The sequence below is a fragment of the Taeniopygia guttata genome, chromosome 4 (assembly GCF_048771995.1).
Source record: "Taeniopygia guttata chromosome 4, bTaeGut7.mat, whole genome shotgun sequence".
In the NCBI taxonomy this organism is placed as follows: domain Eukaryota; kingdom Metazoa; phylum Chordata; class Aves; order Passeriformes; family Estrildidae; genus Taeniopygia; species Taeniopygia guttata.
Genome location: NC_133028.1, coordinates 31,273,559 through 31,289,407, shown reverse-complemented (window position 1 = coordinate 31,289,407; position 15,849 = coordinate 31,273,559). Strand labels below are relative to the sequence as shown.

The following is a 15,849-nucleotide window of genomic DNA, read 5'->3' as shown; positions in this document are numbered from 1 at the left end:
GCTATTGTCTGGTCTTTTGAGGACACTGGCCCTCTTTCACAGAGTAATCACAGAGCAAGAACTGGGCTCTCTCTCATAAGCTTAAGAAAGAAAAAACTTATCTAGGAGAAAGGAAAGCTTGAGCAACTGCCTTCAGTTACTCTGAAATATTTACACCTGAGCAATATACTCTGAAACACTAACACCTTCCCAGAGTTATCTATGGATAAAACTGTGCTCACTTCTCAAGGGAGAACTGCCATCAGCAGGCTCTGGGGCCATGATCCTGTGTGCAGCTGCCACTCTCAAGCTGCTGGTCCACGTAAGGAAAAAGAAATCCACAGAAGTAACACAAGTCTCAAATCCTTCCTTCCGCTTCACAAAGACTTATGTTACAGAGCACACAAGGCCTGACACCATTCTGCTATTTCTTAAACCACCAGATTATGGCCAGGTCAGCTTTACACCTCCGCACTCTGTATTGAGCTTCTATTCCAATTACCATGACTAAATCCACAAAGGAATTTAGGCTTCTCAATAATTAACACAATGGTTTTCTGCCAATTTGCTAAGCTGCCAGGCTAGTAATAAAAAAATAAGGGACCTATATGAAAAACTGTCCTTAGCTTTAAAAATTAAGTAATTTTAATGTTCTCTCTTATAACATAGAAGGTAGGAAACAGCTGAGCTACTGTAACAGAAGCTTTCAAGCACTGAACCCTATGGTGAGCACATGTTGTCTCAAATGAGTACAAAACCTCTCACTAAAGTCAAACAACAGTGAAGAGAACTATCTTTCCATCAGTGTTCCTTTAGTCAGTCTATTCAATTTACTATTATGATCCATCAACTGAAAACACAACCTAAAGAGATAACTCTTCAGCATTTTAGAGTACAAAGTAATACTACCAGAGTCTAGAATGTTTCTGTTATCTCTTTTTTTTTCCCCCCATTAATCTGATTTCAAAGGCAATAGCTGGTTTTTGGCAATCCAACATTTGTATTTATGTTTCCTACCTCTAATGGCAACATACTATATTGACATAATAGAAACAGCTGAAGTCAGACAAAGCTCACCACGACACAATTGCTTGCCTGAGCCTACCAAGCCTGCTCCTGCTGCCTACAAAAATCTCCTTTCTGCAGTACAATGTAGCACACTCAACAGGAAGCTCCTAGAACAGAAAACGGACCCCTTCCTGTTCAAATTTCTTTGTTCCTGAAGATCATAATTTCCCCAAAGATTTGAAAAGTCCTCATCCTAGTAGCTTGGAGGGAAATGAACTCCAGGAAGGGTTTCCAGGAAGTTTTACAGCTCCCAAAGGCGGAGTTAAAGCATAATACCAACACCCACCAGTGGATACTCCATACCCCACTTAGTCCTAGCCCATGAGAAGAATGGTTGAGAAAATCAGTGCTGAGCTTGTGTTTGTTTTGTCTTCTTGTTAACAGAGGCATATTATAATGTAGCCATCTATCATGTATTGCTTCAGCTAAGTGAAAATAAGAGCTCTTTCACAGTTTTTGCTTACTGTTTGTGTTCTTTACAGGGCTGTTAATTGCAGAACAGGCTATTAGTTTGAAACATTTGTTTGAACTATATTCATGCTTTTCCTAGCTGAAGAAAGACAATTTGATATTTGCTATACTCAAGGCAGGATGTTACAGTTGTGCTGCTAGTTAATTGCTCTGTGTTGAATTATCTGTAGGTCAGAAATAAATTTTCAGCTAACAGAATCTGACCCTGATTTAAGTGGCAAATAACAGAGACAAGAAGAGCACCGTCACCATGGGTGACATTACTTTAAGAATTTTTAGAAATTTCCTAATTCTTCTCCATCCATAAGCTTCCAGTGCTGATCAGTGAACATCAGTAATAAAGAATTCAAAACTGCAGCCATATTTTCCACCACAAACTTTCTCCCTGAATGGAAAAATTCTTCCAAAAGGAAGGGTGCCTACAGAGACAACTCTAAAACAAGACTTCTTTGCTATCTCTGTTTTTAGTAGCCAGTATAACTACACATTTTATAAGATGCAGTGAGTATTCCTTAGGAAAATGAGGCCATTAAGGAGATGGCCTCCTCATATGACAAAGGCCAGTGCCACCCAGAAATGTGGAGAGAAAAGATCCTTAAAAATATTCTTAAACAGTAACAAACTGAAAGCTGGACCAATATGACTATAGATATTTTGCATACTGAGTAGATGAAGAAGCAACTGTGTCATATCATAAATCTAAGGTGGCCGAAGTTGCACAGAAGAAGGTTGGGAGAGGTGTTCTGAAGATATGTAACATCAAAGTCAAAGGTAACATAATCTGAAGTAGGTATCCTATTTTGTATCCATGAAATTTTACACCTATTAGGTAGTTTCCTCTCTTTAAAAAATAAACGCAAGGAAAGGTGGATTTCCCTTCCTAGAAATTGTTTACTTCCTCAGAACTTTAACATCCTCTGTTTATCAAATTCCTCTGCCTATTAGTAATAACAGCTCAAAAGACCCTTCTTTCCCCTTAAGGCTGTTTATTGTTCAATAGCTTGATGAAATAACTGCTCAAAACAGAAAATTTCAATTTTAACCCTTAGACAACTGATCACTACAAGCAACAATAGACTTGTGCACATTTGCACTTAAAAAACCTGAAGGATGAAGTCAGTGACTTGTGGTATCCTCTGCTTCTAAAGTGGCTTGAAAGCTTAACCTAAAAACAAAATTGAGAAGTTGAAAGGTAAATTTTCTCTACAAAATGTATACAGAATAGCTAATCACACACTTTTCTATCTTACTTCCCAAAGGAGAAGGTAGAGATAAAAAAGTTGTCAAATTACAGGCTTGTATATAAAGACATTAAAAGTAGACAGCAGACATATCTTAGCAGAAGTTTAATTATTACAAATTTAGTGTCCAAAAACACATTAAACTGCTTGTGTTCTGCTTGCCTTGATTTCTGCTTTGAACCCATTGACTTAAAATTTAAGCTCGGGGACATTTGATTCCTACAGCAATTAAACAAATTGCTCATAACGAGAACATGGGAAAAGCATTTGATGTTATTTTTTCAGCCTTTATATTCTGATCAGCAGGGTGAAAAAAAATTACATGTGACTGATAGTTATCTGAAGACTAGAGCTTGAAACCAGAGGGCAACAACAGAGGGGGGAAATCACTAATAGTTTTACACAGAGTCTGTACAGCTTTTGGTTATTTATAACAAAATCAGCTTACGATAGATGGATGGCATGAACTAGAAACACGTGAGTTAAGATCAAAGTCTAAACTGTCCATAAGTTGGGTAGTGCAAATCATTTTAATAGCACTTTTTAAAAGAGAAGTAGCATTGAAATATAAAAAAATTAAATCTCTATGCTAACTTTTATGTGATCTACACCTAAAGAAGTCAAAACAAAATCTTTTTATGATGCAGCATTGAAACATTGCTGCCTTTGAAATGACAACACAAAGACATCTCTATTTCCTGATTCCTCCTCCTTGAAGCTAGTGACTGCTTAGCCTTATTTGATGGTGACATATCAAACTCACAGGTGTGTCTGATACAGACAGCACAGAACGTTTAAGATGAAAAAAACAACACAATTGCACTGACCTCAGTTTGCAAATCTGGTTAGCATTTGCAGGATTCCAAGCTGAAATGCACAGCACAATTTGAACATGACTTCTGATGCTCATCGAGTTTTAAGAGGTAGGACTATTTATCTAACAGAACATCTGCAAAATATGATAAAATTTGTGTATATAAACACATGAAGCTATTTCCAGTAATAAATACACTGTAAATAAGGTTAGCAGATTCATTCAAGATGATGCCAACACTTTCAGCCCAGATCTTACTAATCATAGTAAGACTTAAATGCTGATGTAAGTAATGACAATAAGAAAATCATTATATCAAGGGACACAAATAAACATAAGTGCAACACTTTTTTTCATCTTTTATGTAAATCTTTCCAGTATTCTTCAAAAGGCACTTTGGGCTGAACCTGAAGCTAGAACAGCAAAAAAGTTGGATGCTAAGTTGGATTTCAATGGTATTTTAAAAGCACACATTTACTGTAATTACTTTAATTAATCCAGTGATCATTCCTACCATTGCATTCAAAGACAGAAAATATCAATAAGAGCTTTCAAAAATACTAAAAGTCTATAATAATATCATTTGTGTAATTTTGCTAAATTCCTCATTGCCCTCTTCCAGCAAACCTTTATATGTTCCTTGTTTAGAATATGTCTTGGTAAAGAAAACACCCAGGTTTGAGGTAAGTCACAGATGAACAACTGCCTTGAAGTCACGCCCTTGCTTTCAAAAATATTATTCAGACCAGATTCTCACCAGGCCAAACTTGAATCATCATTTCAGCACTTAACAGCTTAAGATACTAATTTAGGATTATGAGAAACAAGAAGTTAGATTTCACAATTTTGCAAACATAAGGGTAAAAATTTTACAACTGTTTATTGTACCCACCAAAAGGGTAGAGACCACAGAGTACAGTTCTAAACCTATCCCTAAAAAAGTTAATTTAAAAAATTATCTGCTTCTGGGCAAAACAAAGCTAAAAATCCTTTTAGCTCTTTAAGAAAGTCCTTAGCAAAAACTATCCACATGTCATCACCAGAGAAAATAAGTCCAGAATTCAAAAGAAGTTGTTTCTTTTATGAAGATTTAAATTACATATATTATTAGTGTGTTTTAACAATTTTATGTATTGAACGTGAAATTTTCACAGCATTATCTGCAATTAGTTCAGAAAAAACCCCACAGTTTTAATGACTATAAAGAGAAACTGTTCCTAAACATACTGGAAGATGAAGTCCATAGAACTCTAACTAAAATATATACAATACTGAAGATGACAGTAGAATTACATATTTTTGACAGGATGACACACAAGAAAGCTTGCAATATAATTATTCTTTCAAGTCATATTTGAACTCAAGCTACCTCCAAGCTCCAGCTCAGCTCCTAATTTTAAAACCAAGTAATACACTGCGAAATGGACATTTTCCATAAAGACATTTGCAGACCTAATACACTACTGTATAAAGCAAAACACACGAATTATCCCACCAACATTCTAACAGACTTTGTCCCAGTTAAAACTATTTGGTGCAAAACCAAGGGACAGAAATTAAAGATCCTTACTGTGGGAATCCAGGGCTTCCCTCTGGCTGCCCTGGAGGGCCTGGGACCCTGGCAGGGGTCTGGAACCCCCCTGTACAGAGCCCCCAGAGACACTGTCTCTGATCTCTGTCCATGGAAAAGAGTTTTCAATCTTACAGGATTAATTACAAGCTCTGAGTGTTTGATAAGAGTAATAATTAAGTGTGGCACGGGTGCAAAACTAAAATTTTAGGATTCTAAATTAGGGGTTCAAAGGGGACAAGATGGAGGAAATTGGGTGTGTCTTGTCCTTTTTCTCCTTCTTTTGCCCTCCATGTTTCACTGTAGTGTTGGCATTTTTCTATTGGTTTAGGCTGGGACACACTGTTCAACGTAGGTGATAGATATTAGCACATTATTATAAATACAGCACAGGTAGTTTCTGGTATATAATGTTTGTAACACCCCACTGGGGGCAGAGCCCCACACGCTGCCCTGCAGGACAGACCTGCGGCAGGGCAGCAGAACATGTTAGAGATAAACAGAATAAACAACCTTGAAACCAGCACAGACGAATTATGGCTTCTTCTTTGGCAACGGGGCAGAAAGACAGAGACTTTTTACAATCTCAGAATCATCAATACCCCAGATTCCGACACTTACCACCTGATCTCACCCTCAAAACTGCATTATTCTATTGCTGATGCAGGACAGCTAGAGAGAGAGAATCCCATTTCCATAATGGGTAATCACATTGAAAATGCAGACTTCTAATGCTTCATCTGAAGTGCCTGTAAAGGGACAGGACTCATCCATTTGGGTCTCCCAAGAATAAAATACAACATAAAGAATAAAACCACAGAAGGAGATAAATTTGTTTTCAAATCTGAAAATTTCAGATGTATGCATATGAAGACTAAAAATCAATTAAAAAAAATTAAATCTATACCTTGCCCTTGCACACTCTGTATAGCTTGGAGATTTGACTAGAATGGAAACATGACTTTTTGGGGTTTTTTAAAAATAAAAATCCCAAAAACACCCTTGAATGCTCAAGTACATTAACTCCTCAAGGAACTGACTCATGTTTCTTTACACCTTTTTCCCCTTCACTCTGAGCATGTATTGTAGCTTTCCCTGGGAGGAATGATTTCTCCACAGAACTTTTGAAATCTGATTTCTGATTTTGTTTTGGTCCCCCATGAGGAATGCTATTGTTTAAGCCTCTTGTCAACACACAATTTAACTACAGTATCTGAACCCACGGTTTTAAGTAACATGTTCTGATCTATGCAAGATGCACCCATGAGACCAGTCTAAGTTTTTTTTGTTTGAAGCCACTGCAGCTGTCCCTGCCCCAGAATAGAGGGCACATATAGATAGCTCATTGTGTTGTCACTGCAGCAATTATATCTATCTTTTCCCTTTCAAGCACTTTTTAAATTCTTTTCCTGTCTCCTCTTGCAACTCCCAAAAGTCTCTTCACAGTATCTGCTCAAATTTTCCCACATGCATTTCATCCACTCATAAGTAGAAGTAATCTTTTATCATAAGAACACTCCCCAAGTTCATCTACAAAGCTACTATATACTTCTTCATCAGACACCCGTTATATTTTCATTTCTGCTACAGGAAATCAAGAAAGCACTGGTGTTGTAGTCAAGCAGAGGTCAAAGCCAGCTGTTAATAAACCTGCTTTTCACTTCACCTTTGCATCAAGCCTGTTCCATCTTTCGTGTTCAGCACCTACTGCAAAGAGAACTCGACCCTGCTATACTTTCTGTAGCTATTACTGACATGTTTATTTTAATTTGTGTTTTTTATCTAAGCAGTGACTGACTGATTTAGAGAATTATGTTTAAGATAATTTCACCACTAAATATAACAAAAAACAAATTCACACCTGAATAAATTTAGCATACCATCTATGCAATAATTATTGTCTTGCTCATAAGAGAAGCATTTCCTCAAGCTGGAAGGGATCCTCCTACTGCTTTGTATGCATTAATTAAAACAGGTGCTAGCTTTCAAACAATTTTTGTAGACTTTGCAGTCCTGACAGTTAAAAATGTGTCCAGAATTCGGCCTTTGCTCAAGACAATAAATCAGTCATTTGTGACTCAAATGCCAATGGCAAAAACATGTGAATGTGTAAATCTACAGCTATGCAAATAAGGAATTAAAAACCTCTCTCTTGTACTTGTTTAAAAGTAGAATGATAATCTGCAAGGCTCAGATTACATGATCCATATCTGTAAAGTGACCCTTATAGAAGAGGTCTCTTAAAAGACTTGAATTTGCCTGATTATCTGTATGTATGTCAAAACAAAGCCTTTGGTTTGGTCTTTATTCTACTGTCAAACCTGTCACCCTTTTGTTTTGCTCTCATACAGTAGCACTTCATTTCATTAGCCTCTTTTATATTTTACTTATTCAAAGTAAACCATTTCATTGCATCAGTCACACTGAAATAATTATTTCCTTCAGATTCCTAACAAATACAGATTTCTCCAAAAGAAAAACTGCAATTACCATGAATTTGATTATCTGGAGAATGTCACTGTTTAGAGTCCCCTGTACATTAGAAATTCACCAGAACCTAAATTAAATTAAATTTGCGCTGGCAACTGCTGTCTTCTGTCAGAATTTGCTTATTAAAATGTATAACTGCATAACTGGCTAGAAGGAGCAGTGTGACGTACATGATTAATATATGAATGAAATGAAACATACCCAGTGTTTTGCACTGGCACCCCTTTGGGTTCCTACTGCTTGCTTTACTTTAATATCTTCACTGTTAGTGGGAAGAAAGAAAATACAAGGTTGATACCTAGATCAGACCATAACTATGTAAGATTTTAACAAGCACAAAACACAAAATACATAAACCTCAGTGGTGTGACCTGTATGTTCAAAAGAGAATTGTTTATTGTATACTTCACCTAGGCCAATCCCTAAAATTTATGATTGTCTCAAAGGCCGAAACATTCTGAAATTGAAAACTCACATGATATTCCAAACAGCAGTTGAAATACCAACAAACTTGGGTCATCTAATCCATTAACCGACTTTTATGAAGGTCCATGATGGTTGCTTTATTGGAGAGAGCAAAACATCCTGTGCTGTTTACTAAAGAACCTTCATGAGATACAATTTTTTGTCATTCTCGCCAACGAGTAATTGCCTCATACCAATTATTTACTCTTCCTTATTCATCATAGTCCAATGTACTAGAAAAGCTCTCATATCAAGAGATAAGAGAATCTGAAGTTCTCAAATGAACACAAAATTCAGTGAGAAACAGGCATATAGTATCTTACAAATGTCATTTTGCACCTGCTTGATGGCAACATGTCAGATTACATTTATGTTTTTATAAATGTTTATGCATATTTATTTATGTTTTAAAAATTAAGATCAATTTTATTTTATAGTCATGTCTAATTTTTCATTATTAAGAAAAAAATACCATTAAAAGTAAAACGACAGTCAAAGCACCCAATTTATCTAACCCATGCTTTGTTCTATTGCCTGAATCACTACTTTTCACTTGTAGTGACTTCAAGTAGTGAAAATACTGTTCATATGTACAGAGACCCTCTGTGGTAACATATGACTTCTAGTTCATGCATTTTTCAGACATCAGAATTGATACAGATAACTGAATCTTGGATAGCCTCCTCCACCCCACCATTTGCTAAACTAAACTCTGACAAATTATTAGTTTTCAGCAAGTTAATCCCAAGGAGAGATATGTGGCTTTATTAAACACTATAGCACTCAAGGTACACTGTGGTGATGAAGCTTTATGTTCAGGCTATGGTTAATTAGGAGTCCTCAGACAATATGGCACCATGCTGACAAGAACTCTCTGTGGCTGTGCTGCTCTCGACATAGTACCTACACCTTCCAATCACAGACTACACCATCCAACCTAAGCCTCTTAGGAAAGGTTACAGCCAGCTTTCAGCCTTGCTGCCTGCTTGAACTGGGATTTCACCTATTGGTGCTGTTCAGAAAAGGAAAAAAAAAAAAAACAACCAAAAATCCAACCAAATAAAAACACAAACCAAAAAAACCTCACAAAAACCATACAACAAGAAACCGACATGTTACTCTTAAACTGGTTGAAAAAACACAAAGCCCCTTCCACCTAATTTTGACCTTCAGTCACAACTACTGATTTCTGCTTAGCATAACTCATGATCCCACAACCAAATGAAATCCTTAGAAATCAAGGCATTTTACTGTTTTCATAAACTTCAATGAATCTGATTTTCAGCTGTGAGAACTGCAGTTACTGATTCCATTTCCATTTGGTTTCATCATGAATTCCTGCATATTTTTTTGTGTCCTGAAGAAGCAAAAAAATAAAGCTGCTATGCTTGCAGATAAATTTAAGCCACTGCTGATAAACTAAGGATAGTTTTAGGTATTTGTCAAAGAATTCAGTTGTACACTGCTTTAATACTTGCACATAAAATGTTAGACAAGTACCCTCAAAAGAAATAGAGTCTTGATTATTCTATCTCTTAGCATTATTTAACAGCTGTTTTATGAAAAGGCTAATGAAAAAGTTTGGTGTATAGTTTGATCATAGTAACGATTGAGAGGAAGAATGTTTGCTTTTCCTTTTAGGGTGTTTTTTCCCCACTATTCTTTGAGACTGAGGACCTTCAGCACTGCCTCTTTAAAAGTGCACTATGTTACTCAGGTTACTTAAGAACACAGAACCACATCTGTGATATTCAACCCCCTGATGGTGGTTGGTGAGGTTTTTAAGGGTGGATGAGTCAGAACACTATCTGTATTCAGTACAGAAAGACTAAAAAAAATCAATCTATTTAGGGAAAGAAGTTAGCAATAACAGAAGAAAAGGGTCTGCCTTTGGAATTTCCTACTTCACAGCAGCATTAGCTATGATGTATCACTGTTATGGAACAATACATCTGAACAGAAAAATACATTACATGCTTCAAAACCACTGAAAGCAGGAATATATCTAAAATATCATCAACTAGCACGCCTTTACTCAAAGATACATGCTGCCTTTTAAGTACTTACTTCTCTCCTTTTTCCCTTCCATACATAAACTTTTCCATTACATCAGTGCCTTTGAAAGTCCTTCTAGTTTTTGTTTTAGCTTTTAAATGTTAAGAAGCTTCATAATTTCAGAAAGGTCAGCTTTTGTCAAAACACTTTCATGAAAAGACACAAGACTATTTGAATAAAATGAACACAAAGCATCTATGGCACAGTCTTCTCTCCTATAAGAAACTACATGCTACATAGGACAGTAACATGCTTAATCCAATAGGAAATAATGACATGAGAAAGGACTGGTATCAGAGCAGTAGGGCACAACAACAAAGTATACATTTATACAATTCCAGTTTACAAACAGCTAGAAATGGACAATTTTTATTTCTATTTTTGTGCAGACAGCCTCACCAGAGCAGAAGTACAGTTCCAAGGTCACATCTGATGGAGGCTGTGCACTCCCGACACAACCACATAATTGATGTGTTACATTCAATACCTGATCCTTCTGGTGCAGAAGTGACATTCAGCCATTTCACAGTGTAACATCATACAGCATACCCTAACTCGATACCTGAGCATCTTCCCTGGGCACATCCCATCCGTATTGCTGCTCACACGTTTGTCATGTATGTAAGTACACTGAGAAGAGTCCACAGGCTGAGGATAGACAACACATTTCCACACTAGCTCTTATAAGGTTACTGTGCTCTACACACCCATGATTGGTTGATGCTTATCATTGTTTGCTCAAACCTGATTATTTTAAACAAACAGCATGCCAAATAAGCTGTTAGACCACTTCATTTTACCTCCTTCGGTCATCCTGGTCTCTTATTTCTATTACTATGTGCACCTGCTACTACGACACTGCATTTTAGGATTAATCTGCTTGGGTTTTTTTGTTGGTATTCTGTTTAAGAGCTACACATGGACCCAGAGTCACCTTCTAAGGTCATGTGTCTAAAAAATGTTTGAAGCAACTGTAATGTTAAAGCATGACAGCTGATGTTATTTACATCTCTGCTGACCAAGAGAGAGCCTGACTTTGGATAACCTAGAGGCTTTCCAATAATGCATAATCACCTCTTGATGAAGACCATGGCTCCACTGAAACCTGAAAACCTTCTAGACTTCAACTAGAACTCTATGCTACCATTTCTAACACCAAGCTTTCCAATTTGTCCTATGTCATATTATTGTCAAAGTCTTCTTGTAAACCTTCTGTTTATAACTACACGTCAAATCATCATGAGAGGAAAAATGTCCCTCTCCATGCATGCCCATTTGATTTCTACATTTAGTGACCCAATTCTAGGCCTTTAAAACTTACATGATGTGGAATTTGTTTGCACTGGATACGCTCATTACTTAGTTGCTGTTTCTTACCCCTAACTCATTTAAATTCTTCCTCCACATCAGATTCGATTGCAGTACCTCCATGACCACTACTGACAGTCACCGATTTGATTTACAAATAGCTCTGATGGGATCAGATGTTGCCAAAGACACAGTAAGGAAGCAGAGGGAAGCTGGGAATTGATAGGAGAAAAATAAAAAAAGGGGAAAAGCAGAATGGAAAGAGCACAGAATATTGGTTTAAATAATACCAACTAATGAGATGCATCTTTTACCACCTAATGGGTGCACACTGTTTAGTGATTAGTCATTGCTAGTCTTCACTTGTTTTCCTCAAACCATAAATCCTTCATAATGAGAAGAATCCACAGTGAGAATCAATTCACCTTGAACTGCAAAATCCTTTACTTTGTATACCGCTACATCCATGTTTCTTACTGTTGTAATAAAATCTCCCTCTTTGTTAAAGACTTACCAACATCTTAAATACTAGCTCTGCTTGTTTATAATTTTCCTCATAATTACAGATTCAATCATAAATATTCATGCAGTACCACACTGTAAAGGCACATTCCACTTTCTAGATCACAGATGAAGGCAGTTCTCTAAACCATTTATTGTGTGACCCCTACACAGAGGCATAAAGAAGTTGGTGTGTGTGCATTCACCAAAAAACAGAATCCTGAAATGGTTCAATAAGCTTTTCTAATGGGGAGAACACATAGTAGCAATTCAATTATATACTGCTGTTTCAAAATGCAATATCTCACTTGAGGGATAGCTGCTGATCATGCTTGTTCAAATGACTTTGCAGGATATATACAGAAACAACACTGGAATTTGGCTCCTAGTTACAGAGTGATGGTTACTAATTTAACTATAAAGATACCAGACCTTGAATTCTTGATCTCATGCCCACCCAACTGTCCAAACAAATGGCTCATCTCAGTGGGATTTAAATCCACATAATTATTAAAGAAATCTTAAGACCAAAATATAATCTTAATTTCTATAGATGCAAAGTGAATCAGAATATTTAGATCAGTTTTCAGAATAATTTAATGCATTTCATTATAAGAGAATTCAGAAATTGCATTAATGCATAAGAATATAGTTGGTAGCATGGAAAATGGTACTTTAAATAGAAACGTTATCTGTCCTGAGGGATTGAGGTGTTATTGACCTAGGTTTAACTACAGCAAATATGTTGTGATTAATAACTATTCGGAACAATTCATTTTGCACTGAAAATCTACAGCATTAACACATAGTCCCTATCAGAAGACCTCTCCCATTCCTACTAGTTCCTTATATACATCTAAGTGTTTTTATTGTATCTACCTTCAGTAGATTATCTCAGAATCCCTAGGATTGTTTAATAAAAGTTTAACCGTCTTGCGCTATTAATGTGCTTGGTGCTCCATGTGGAGTGCTCGTTTCCTTCCTTTTATTTAACGCCAAACGGAGGGACACAATGGGTGTGTTGTGCTCTGTCTAGCACGGAACGTGCGATATCTTTAAAAAGGAGGTGTGAGCTGGCTTTAATACCACTACTCTTAACAGCACAAGTACCACAAACTAATCAACCACAGCACTGGGGCATGCAGTCCATTGAAAGCTAGTGAAAAAGCTGCTTTTTATTATGACCTACATACTGCACAGCAGCAGTTGGACAATTTAAATCTAACACTGAGGCTGAACACAATGCATGGAATCCACTAGTGATGAACTCTGTGATGTAAGGCAAACATGCTCAGGAGTTCTGTAATATTTTATTTCACCAACGCTATGCTGATAATAAAAAACATAATGATAATCTAAAAAAAAAAAAATCCTTGCCTTTTAGTAGAATTATTTACTAAAAACTTAATCATCTCTTAGAAGCATCCTTCTGAATCAGCAACCATATGGAACACCACTCACACCGAAACGTTTAAGGACAACGCAGTCAGATCAATGAATTCAGCAAGCACTCTAAACCAGCCACCGAGCAAAGCCAACCCCAAGGCACAGACACCGGGAGAAGCTTGTTTCCCGCACGAAGCTGTGCCCAGCTGTGCCCCTGACCCGCACCAGCCCGTGCCCAGGTACCTCTCCCGCAGCAGCCGAGGCGCAGAGCGGCTCCTTTTTGTGGCCGAGTCCAGCGGCAGCCGCTCGCCCGGCGGGGCAGCCCGGGAGCCGCGCCGGGCCGGGCCGGGCCGGGCCGAGCCGCACACCTGCTCCAGGCAGCGCCGCGCCCGCCGCCTGCCGCGCTGCGAGCGGCACCGGCGACTCCCTTGTCCTGGAGCCGGCTCCGCTGCGAGCGGCTAGCGAGCTGCCGAGACAGCACTGCGGAGGAGCCCTGCCTTCACACGACAGACCCCCGCTCCGCTCCTGACAGCAGATATGCAGCACTATCGCCCCGCATTCCACCTCCCCCGACAGCGGCGGCAGCGGCAGCCGCCAGCCTGTCAAAATGGCAGCTCGCGAGCCGCTCTGCCGCCGGGATTACTCACTCGCACGCCCGTTTCTTCTGCGTCCCCCGACGGGATTTTTGTTTATTCCCCGGTATAGCACAGCATAATATGTCACATTGTTTTCCATAAGCAAAATGGCTGGTCCCCTCGGCACCGCCGCAGAGCGCCCATTGGGCTCCCCCGGCTTGCCGGAGCCATGGCAACAGCCAACAGCGGCCCGGCCCGCCCCGGCCGCCCCGGCACCGCGCCCGCGGAGCGCCGCGGCCCCGCGCCCCGCGCCGAGCGGCGATGCGGCAGCGCCCAGAGCGACCCGCGCCCGGGGGCTGCAAAGCACCGTGTGAACGCGGCCGCGGAAGCGCCTCCGGTGCGCCAGACTGAAGCCCCAAAATTGACAAGGCGCTGTATAGGTACTCAGGGCGCTTACTTAGGAAATAGACATTAGGGATCGTCCTTACTTAGGAAATAGACGTTAGGGATAACCGGTATACAACAGTCGTGTGGTTTTTCAACAATAAAACCTAACTCCCCGCTCATTCACAGTAACCTAACCCCTGACATCACAATTCCTAGTGGTCATAAACACATTGGTTAAGGGTTGACGCTTATTAGATGACTTTCTAAGATTGTGCATCGCAATCACCATGTAAACCAATTTTATTCTACTTAGAATAACACTTTTTCTTTTTTTTTTTCATTTCAGTTAGACGTAGGAAGAAAAGGAGACATTTGTGAAGAATTTTTCTGCCCTTCATGACCTGTCACAAACTTGTATCTCAACTGCCTAAGGAGACAGGAATATAAGATAGAGAGCACATGCAACACCCATCAGCCTAAAGTTCTCAAAAAGTATATTTAGAAGCATTAAATGTATCTAAGCAAGCATTTTGCATATTTCATACCCAAGAGTTCTGCGTATTGATCAGACCGTCCCAGCTGTTAGCGGGGATTGATACATATATGAACTAATATGATATATATATGATTAAACAGCGCTCCCTACATACATATATGAAAAGATTGCATTTCCCTGTTTAATTATACTTTCCAAGGACTACAGCAGATTTTTCACCTCTGAATACTACTTGTAGACAAAGCTCTGCTGCTCCACCCCTCCAAGTGAATTTGCTGCTCTCAGGATCCAAGGGCAGTGGTGTCACTGTGGAGTCCTGGGCAGAGAACTAAGGTCCACTTGAGTGGATTTTACACATTTCTTCCCTCAGCATCTTCCTCCTCTTTTCCTTGTCTAAGTTTCTCTGAAAGCAAGTACTGAGCTCTGTGAAAGTGACCTGGGAGGGGCTCACAAGGAAACAAGTAAATTATGTTTACAATTCTGAGGTGTTGGAGCTGAAACATTCCAGTATATTTAAATAGGTGTTTCAACACAAATGCTAGTTTAGTTTTGTTTCATTGTCTCTTAGCCTTCTTAAAAAAGAGGGGTGGATGTCCACATCTCTCAAACTGCAGCTGGGGCTAAGAGTCTGTTCCAGCAGCCGGTGAAAGTACTCACTGCTCCCGTGACTCAAACACATACTTTTGGTGCCATGACTACTGTTCAACACTACTTTTTGATCAAAAAAGGATGTCTGCTGATTTGGCAACCCAATTCTGAAGCTTTTGCCTGGAAAACATTAAACTACTGAAGTAATTATTTACATACCATTAATTAAAACAAAACCAGCCTGCATTACAAGAACACCATTTCACCATGATTTGTTCACTAACTTTTTTTGTTAATAAGCAACATGAGACAGCCTGTACATCCAGTCCCTTTCCTTTTAATGCATTGATACAGTCACTGACTTAAAAGAAAATATTTTAAATGTTCTTCAATAAGGGAAAATACAAACAGGTTTTCTGTCCCTTTATTGCACTAAGTGCAGTTACTATCACAAT

The 15,849-nt window shown here is 38.7% G+C and overlaps 1 protein-coding gene across 23 annotated transcripts in view; it reads right to left on the bottom strand.

Annotated features, from left to right (window-relative positions):
- Positions 1-14,327, bottom strand: part of SORBS2 (sorbin and SH3 domain containing 2) — a 152,469-nt gene extending 138,142 nt beyond the window's left edge. For 13 of the 23 annotated variants that reach the window (XM_072928277.1, XM_072928280.1, XM_072928286.1 and 10 more), the window contains exon 1: positions 13,996-14,135. The gene's annotated coding sequence lies outside the window, so the exon portion shown is untranslated. Of the gene's footprint in view, positions 1-3,586; positions 3,709-13,591; positions 13,973-13,995 lie in introns of those variants that run through there. The other 10 variants (XM_072928310.1, XM_072928284.1, XM_072928305.1 and 7 more) reach the window with 6 other exon arrangements.
- Between the last annotated feature and the right edge of the window lie 1,522 nt (positions 14,328-15,849).